Source organism: Triturus cristatus, chromosome 4_2, assembly GCF_964204655.1.
Source record: "Triturus cristatus chromosome 4_2, aTriCri1.1, whole genome shotgun sequence".
Classification (NCBI taxonomy): Eukaryota; Metazoa; Chordata; class Amphibia; order Caudata; family Salamandridae; genus Triturus; species Triturus cristatus.
The window spans coordinates 961,751,283-961,760,118 of record NC_140586.1 but is presented as its reverse complement, the minus strand read 5'-3'; positions in this window follow the sequence as shown (position 1 = coordinate 961,760,118).

The window sequence follows — 8,836 nt, the reverse complement described above, 5'->3', positions numbered from 1 at the left end:
TACGGTGCTCCTGTGTGTGTTGGCTCTAGAACTACTTCCCCTGTAAGTGACTTGCTTGTAGACTCTCCTGAAGTATCCTAAAACTCTAAAATTCCAACCGCGACTTGCTTCATTGAAGTCAGTTGGGATCCGCGGCTGTGTTCTCACACTGCACGCGTCACCCGTGGGTCCTTTACTTACCTGCCTTGGGTGGATTAGTGAGGCCCCAGCACTTCTGAAGGCCCTAGGCCTTGTCCCTTCTCAAGTTGTTGTTCTTAAGTCTCTTTTTAAGTATATGGTCTGGTACGTCCCTACGGCCTCAGCCATATTTGTGCTTAATTTATTGTGAAACGTTGATTTGTGCATATGTTCCTGACTTCAAATCTCATAAAGATATTAGTAGAGTGTGTCTAGTAATAAATACATATATATTTGATATAGATAAATGTGTGGTGTCCTTTCATTTAGTAATTCAAGAGATTATAATGTAAAACAAGCTGCTTTACATTCCTCTAAAGACTTAGCCTGAAGGCTGCTCTCCACAGCTACCACTAGGATAGCTTTCTTTAAAAGGTTGTCTTAAACCTATCTACCATAAGAGTCGAATTGTACTGGTGCAAGGTGGTCACTTTAACTAGTGAACAGCATATACCAGGCCAACTACTCACATTGGTGGGCAGCGTGTGGGATTCCAGCTCGCCATTGTTTTACCAGAAAATTTCTATTTGAATTACTAACTGAAAACCACTTAAGGTACTCAAGGTACATATAAAGTCAAGCTAGTATCAATAAGTTCTACTGAACTTAGAGCTGTGTGTCAAGGGATAGCACACCCTCTCTACAGCTCAAGCTAGGATCAGTAGGCCACAAACTAGTGTAGGTAGTACAACACTGCAAAACACTAGAATGTCCTCAAGGGCTGGAACCAGTGGGTCCACCCAGCCTCAGTACAAGGACATGACTTTCTTTGACTTGAAAGCAATGTGTGCTGCAAGGCACCTGAAGCTAGGACAGAGTCCCTCCACACTACACCTGATAGATCTGCTGACAGCAGATGATCTTAGATTAGCTCTAGGAGCTAATAGGTCTGAATCAGGGGGTGGGTCAATTACAGTGTCTGGGTCAGATGATGAAAATCAAGATAACCAGGACTCTGTGGTTGAATTGTAGGGATTTGTAGAATTGAGAATGGAGAACTCCCCCTGGAGGTCATGAAAGGAGCCTAGAGTGTGACCCCTCATGACATCCCCAAGAGTTGATACTCCAATGCGATCCCAGCCGCTGAACCCCTGTAGGTCTGCTACCTGAAGGAGTAGACAGTTTTGCCACAATGAGGTCTCCTGCGTAAGGCACCCCCACCAACCCATGCGACGCAACATCTGTTGACAGGACATGATTATCACCTGTGTTACGGTGGGAGGAGCTTAGGGGCCGATATGCTGTACAGGAGTGGGTATAGGGATGGTTCTCCCATAATCCGCCATTCGATCTTATATACAGGTGCATCCCTAGGCCCATACCACCATTCATTCAAGACCTGTAGTTGTGATGGTGCGTGGCAGGAGTGTATGTCTGCAGTGGTGATGCCGCAGCTGGACTGGACTGGAGCTGGGCGCAGTCCAGGCATGGACGGGCGCAGACGGGCTTGCCTTAGGCGCGCCTTCGGCACGCCAGCCGCGCGCCCGGTGCGAGCGGCCGCCATAACAAGGGGAGGTGGGAGGGAGGAGCAGCTGGGAGGAGGGAACGGACGAATGGGAGCGGGGGGACGGGGCCACAGGGGACGCAGTAGCGAGAATGCGGGATCGGCAAAGGGTACAGAAGGGAAAAGAGGGGCACAGCGGAAACAGGGGGAATGAAGGGGCGAAAAGCGAGTACAGTAAAAACAATTACAAACAATTGCAATACAGGCAAAACAAAGCATGCAAGCAAAAGCCTATGGCCTACCACTGGCCACCAGAGATGAGGCGCTGGTGGTAGCCTGCGGTTGGAGGAGGGCCTTGAACTCATGGCAGAGCGGCAGCAGGGCTCAAGGGCGCAACACACAGGTGATGCTGTGCGGCGTGGGGAGCGACCTTCCTAAACAGGGTCAAGGGTCGCTCCCTTCATCGTGCAGTGGCTGCCATAAGAAAGGGAGGTGGGAGGGAGTGGCCGAATGGGATTGGGGGGCAGGGCTGCAGGGTACGCAGCAGCGGGAAACCGGGATCGGCGAAGGTTACTGTAGGGAAAAGAGGAGCACAGCGGAAACAGGGGGAATGAAGGGGCGAAAAGCGAGTACAGTAAAAACAATTACAAACAATTACAATACAAGCATATTGGTCTTTAGGATGAACAGAGGTCTATTTTCCTTGTTTTGACACAACAGACCCAGCCTCTTATTATTACAGGGTTGCACCTACACCAGCGAAGAGAAATATGCTAACAAACACCAAGCTGATATACTGTGCCTCCATTATTTCCCAACTGTCTGTTCAGGGTTTCGACTTTTGGAAAGAAACCATAGACACAAAATCTGTCTGGGGGACAAAAGATTGGCAGGTTCAGGGAACTGAGGCCTTATTCAGAGTATGCCTCCTACCACATCAAATAATTTTCCTGAATAAAACAGTGCAACAAACTTCCTCTCTTGGAATAGCCAAGATGAAGGATTTGAACACGCATTGCATTCCCTCATTTTCACGATTTGAGAACTGGCAGCACTTAACACACAACAGTGAGGATACACTAGATACCATGATACGTAATGGTTCTTTTAATTAATCAGATCCCAATTGGAAGGGGTGGTTGGTTTGGCCTGCGGACACAAACGGGTGTCAATCTAGAATCCTGGGTTACATCGAAGGGTTTTGGTTCAATAGGGCTGATCAACGATATGTACAAACAGAACACCCTGGGGTGGCGACATCATATAGTGTTGGGAAGTTATGCCTTGATCGGCTAAAAACCTCAACACTCTCCCAGATGAAGCAACACCTGTCCCTTCTTTCAGATTACATGGATCTCAGGGATTTTTTATTAGGTCCTCAGACCCCCCGTCAAAACCACTTCTCGTAACATCACAGAAGATAGAAACTAGAAGAAGCTAAACTTAACTTAAGTTAGGATTTTGTCTTAAGACCAAAATTTAAGACAAAATCCTAACTTAAATTAAACTTAATTTAAACTTAAGTTAGGATTTTGTCTTAAGACCAAAACTTAAGACAAACTTAAGACAAAATCCTAGCTTTACTACTCCTAAATGCCTTTTGTGAATACCGAAAGTCATAAAGTAAGGATTTTGTCTCAGATTACTTTTGTGAATCTGGCCCATAGTCTCGCCCTAAGTGTGCCGGGTATGCCCAGAAGTGGGTCCCAGGCTTACTGTGGCACTGGATTCAAGCTAGCCTGGCTGATGAGAGGTGATTCCCCGAAACCTGTGTTAGGATGCTTGTTTCTGGTCCAGGGAGGACCTGGCTTGGCAGTTTGGGCTGGACTATTCCCATGAGGAGCAGGGTCAAGACTGATTTGCATATGGCTGGGTCTAAACTGGGGTGGCATTGTGAGCAAAAGAATGATGGATTTAACCCTGATCTCTTGAGTGGGGGTGGATATTTGATTCATTCAGCATTCTGTCCATCATTTGTTGCTGCAGGACTTTTAACCCTAAGTGGGATGAGTATGCCCAAATGTGGGTCCCTTGCTTGCTGTGCCTCTGGATTCAAGCTAGCCTTGCTGATGAGTGGTGAGGCCCCAAAACCTGTCCCAGGCTGCTTGTTTCCGCTCCAGGGAGGACCAGGCCTGGCAGGTCGGGCTGGGCTGTTCCTATGAGGAGCAGGGTCAACACTGATTTACATATGGCTTGGTCCAAGCTGGAGTGGCATGGTGAGCTAAAGACCAATGAATTTAACTCAGATCTCTTGACTGGGGGTGAATGTTTGATTTGTTTTACATTCCGTCAATCATTTGAGTTTCTTTTTCTTTCTCGCCCTAATTAGGGTGGGTATGCCCAGACATGGGTCCCTTGCTCACTGTGACACTAGATTCAAGAAAGGCTGGCTGATGTGGGGTGAAACCTTGAAACCGGTCATAGGATGCTTGTTTCGGGTCCAGGGAGGACCTGGCTTGGCAGTTCGGGCTGGACTCTTCTCATGAGGCACAGGGTCAAGACTGGTATGCATTTTCCTGGATCTAAACTGGGGTGGCCTGGCGAGCAAAAGAAAGATGGATTTAACCCAGATCTCTTGACTGGGGGTGAATGTTTGATTTGTTTCGCATTCTATCATTTGTGTGTCTTTTGCTTTCTCGCCCTAAGTGCGCTGAGTATGTACAGACATGGGGCCCCGGGCTCACTGCGACACTGGAATCAAGCTAGCCTGGCTGATGAGGGGTGATACCCCGAAACTGGTCCTAGGATGCTTGTTTCTGGTCCAGGAAGGACCTGGCTTGGCAGTTTGGGCTGCACTATTCCCTTGAGGCACAGGGTCAAGACTGATTTGCATATGGCTGGGTCTAAACTGGGATGCCATGGTGAGCAAAAGAACAATGGATTTAACCCAGATCTCTTAACTGGGGGTGAATGTTTGATTTGTTCCACATTCCGTCCATCATTTGTGTGCCTTTAGATTTCTTGCCCTAAGTGCTCTGGGTATGTCCAGACGTAGGTCCCGGGCTCACAGTGCCACTGGATTCAAGCTAGCCTGGCTGATGAGAGGTGTCACCACGTAACCAGTTTTAGGATGCTTGTTTCTTGTCGAAGGAGGACCTGGCTTGGCAGTTCGGGCTGGACTTTTCCATGAGAAGCAGGGTCAAGACTGATTTGCATATAGCCAGGTCTAAACTAGGATGCCATGGTGAGCAAAAGAAGAATGGATTTAACCCAGATCTCTTGACTGGGGGTGAATGTTTGATATGTTCCGCATTCCATCCATCATTTGTGTGTCTTTTGTCTCCTCACGTACGGGCATAAAGGGCACTATCTGGATATAGCCACCTTGGTCGTGCACAGTGTGTCTAGTTTTACAATACGATGGGACGCTGCAAGATGGTTGAAGAAAGAGAGCAAAGGCCAACCCTCTGTTGTGAGAGACTGGATCTGGCTCCCATGGCACCCGGAAGTCCTGTCCTCAGTTAATATTAAGAATCTACAAATGTTCACACGCGAAAGGTTGTGAGAATCTGCGCATTCTATCCTGGAAGTTGGGAGGGATTAGAACACACACAGAACAAGGAAACCAGTGGAATTATTACTCAAGGATGAAATGTGATTTGCGAGACACAGCATCTTTGCACACAGTGACAATTCTCCAATGTACAGGTGCAGAGTTACAATGTAGTGCTTGTAAAGTTTAACTCTAGTACTACTGGAAAGCTGCACTGGGCACTGGTCTCCAGGCGTACCACTGGAAATATTATGTGAAATCACCTGTGGACTTCTGGTCCAAGCAGCTTCTTTCAATCACTCAGTAGATTTGTAGATTTATAGAGCGCTTCTTGTCACCAGTGAGGGTATCCAGGCGCTTCGTTCCCTTGTCCTCTGGTGGCTGATGCTGGTCCAGGCAGCTTCTTTCAATTCTCAGTCGTTAGATTTGTAGATTCATAGAGCGCTTCTTGTCACCCGTGGGGTTATCCAGGCGCTTCGTTCCCTTGTAGTACTGGTGGCTGATGCTGGTCCCGGCAGCTTCTTTCAATCACTCAGTAGATTTGTAGATTTATAGAGCGCTTCCTGTCACCAGTGAGGGTATCCAGGCGCTTCGTTCCCTTGTCCTCTGGTGGCTGATGCTGGTCCAGGCAGCTTCTTTCAATTCTCAGTCGTTAGATTTGTAGATTCATAGAGCGCTTCTTGTCACCCGTGGGGTTATCCAGGCGCTTCGTTCCCTTGTAGTACTGGTGGCTGATGCTGGTCCCTGGAGCTTCTTTTCATCAATCAAGGGGTAGATTTGTAGATTCGTGGAGCGCTTCTTGTCACCCGTGAGGGTATCCAGGCGCTTCTTTCCCTTGTCCTCTGACTCTCCTCCTCCTTGGATCATGGCAGCCACCGCAGGTTCTCTGCATCCTTCCTTTATTACAATCATAAAGGGCACATCTCACGCCCTTGTCAATGCATCTAACGCGTGCCCTGAGAGCCTGAGTGACGTCTCACTTCTGAAATGTTTTCTGTGATATTTATTTCATTAACTGGCTCCGTTGTTGGGTGGTTACGGCTCTTCATCTGCGCTCATCTTCCTCTTGCTGGGGTGTGTGCGCCATGATGGAAGTATCTGCTTTTCTGGGTCCCCCCACCTCGTATCTCGTCTCCTCCTCACTCTGCCCCCTCCCACTGACTCCCAAAGGCACTCTCTTGCATTTCAGTTCATTTATCCACATAATACACTGTCACCGCATAATTATAGGTAACTCAGGAATGGTGCAATGTGGAAGCCGTTAATCTTCTGCTCTTTATTCTGGTTTTATTTCATATTTCTTTTTACCAAGAATGTGTTTCCCGGCTTTTTATTGACGTGTCAGTTCCATCCTTGTGTCTTTGAACAGCAGTGCCTATGAGTGCTTGTTTGTGCCTATGAGTGTTTGTTTGTGCCTATGAGTGCTTGCTTGTGCCTATGAGTGTCTGTATGCACCCATGAGTGCCTGTACGTGCCTATGAGTGCCTGTGTTTGACCATGAGTGCCTTTTTATGCCTATGAGTGCCTGTGTGTGAGCATGAGTGCCTGTGTATGCCTATGAGTGGCTGTGTGTGCCTGAGTGTGCCTGTGTGTGTCTACCAGTGCCTGTATGTGTCTGTTTATGCCTGTGTATTCATATGCGAGTGCCTGTGTGCATCTGTGTGCCTGTGAGGGCCTGTGTGCATCTGTATGCCTGTGTGTGTCCATGGGTGCATGTGTTTGCCCATGAGTGCCTGAGTGCCTCTGTGTGCCTGTGAGTGCTTGTTTGTGCCTATGAGTGCTTGTATGTGCCGAGGAGTGCCTGTGCGTGCCAAGGAGTGCCTGTGTATGCCTATGAGTGGCTGTATGTTCCTATGACTGGCTGTGTGTGCCTATGAGGGATTGTGTGTGCCTATGAGTGCCCATGGGTGCCTATATAGGACTGTGTTCCTATGAATGCCTGTGTGGGTGCCCATTTGTGCTTTTCGGTGCTTTTGAGTGCCTGTGAGTGACTATGTGTTTCTGTGTGTGTCTACCAGGCCCTGTTTGTGTCTGTATATGCCTGTGTATTCATGTGTGTGTGTGTGTGAGTGCCTGTGTTCATATGTGTGCCTGGCTGTGCCTATGAGTGCCTGTGTGTGCCTGTGGGTGCCTACGTGTGCCTCTTTGGGCCTGTGTATGCCCTTGTATGGCTGGGTATGGCTATGAGTTCCTGTGTGCCAATGAGTGACTGGATGCCTCTGTGTGCCTGCGTGTGCCTGAGTCCCTGTGTGCCTATGAGTGCCTGTGTGGGCCTGTATGTGCCTATGAGTGCCTGAGTGTGCCTAGGTGTGCCTGAGTGCCTGTGTGTAGCTCTGTGTATCTGTGTTCCCCTGTGTGTGCCTATTATTGCCTGTGTGTGCCTTTGTATGCCTGGGTGAGCCTATGAGTGACTTGGTGTGCCTCAGTGTGTCTGGCGTGCCTGTGTGGCTATGAGTGCCTGTGTGCGGCTATGTGTGCCTGCATGTGCCTGAGTGCCTCTGTGTGCCTGTGAGTCCCTGTGTCTTCCTGTATGTGCCTGTGTGTGTCTGGGTGTGCCTATCATGTGTGACTGTGTGTGCCTGTGTGTGCCTATGTGTGCCTTTGCACGCCTGTGGGTGCCTGTGCGTAACTGGGTCTACCTGTGGGTGCCCCTGAGTGCCTGTGTATTCCTATGTATGCCTATGTGTGCCTGTGTGTGCCTATGAGTGGCTGTGTGTGCCTATGAGTACCTGTGTGTGCCTGTGCATGCATGTCAGTGCCTGTGTGTGTGTCTCTCTGTGCATGTGCATGCCTATGATTGCCTGTGTGTGCCTATGTGTGCCTATATGTGCCCATGTGTGTTTGTATGTGCTTTTGAGTGCCTGTGAGTTTTGTACCTGTGTGTGCCTATGAGTGCCTGTGTGTGCCTGTGCATGCATGTGAGTGCCTGTGTGTGCCTGTGTATGCCTATGAGTGCCTGTGTGTGCCTATGTGTGCCTCTATATGCGCGTGTGTACATGTATGTGCCTTTGAGTGCCTGTGAGTTGTGTACCTCTGTGTGCCTATGAGGGCCTGTGTGTCCCTGGAAACAAATGAACAGTGGCATGTGCAAGCTGCTTGAGAATGAATTCAAACACTGACTTCTGTATGTTAAAGATGTTCTGAGGCAGTGTGGACTGGACACAAAGCATAACATTTGCTACTGAATGTTCATTTGTCTGCTCTGCACTGCTATATAGTTGTCCCTGTCTGGTGTCTGGTTGTCCCTGTCTAGTATGTGACTGTCCCTGTCTGGTATGTGGCTGTCCGTGTCTGATCTGTGGTTGTCCCTGTCTGGTTGTTCGTGTCTGGTGTGTGGTTGTCCCTGTTGGATATGTGATTGCCCATTTCTGGTGTGTGGTTGTCCCTGTCTGGTGTATGATTGTCCCTGTCTGGTGTGTAGTTGCCCCTGACCGGTTGACCCTGTCTGGTGAGTTGTTGTACCTGTCTGGTGTGTGGTTGTCCCTGTCTGAAATGTGGTTGTCTCTGTCTGGGATGTGATTGTCCCTGTCTGGTGTGTGGTTGCCCATTTCTGGTGTGTGGTTGTCCCTGTCTGGTGTGTGGTCATCCCTGTCTGGTGTGTGGTTGTCCCTGTCTGGTATGCTGTCCCTGTCTGGTATGTGGCTGTCCCTGTCTGGTGTGTGGTTGTCGCTGTTTGGTATGTGGTTGTACCTGTCTGGTGGGTGGTCATCCCTGTCTGGTGT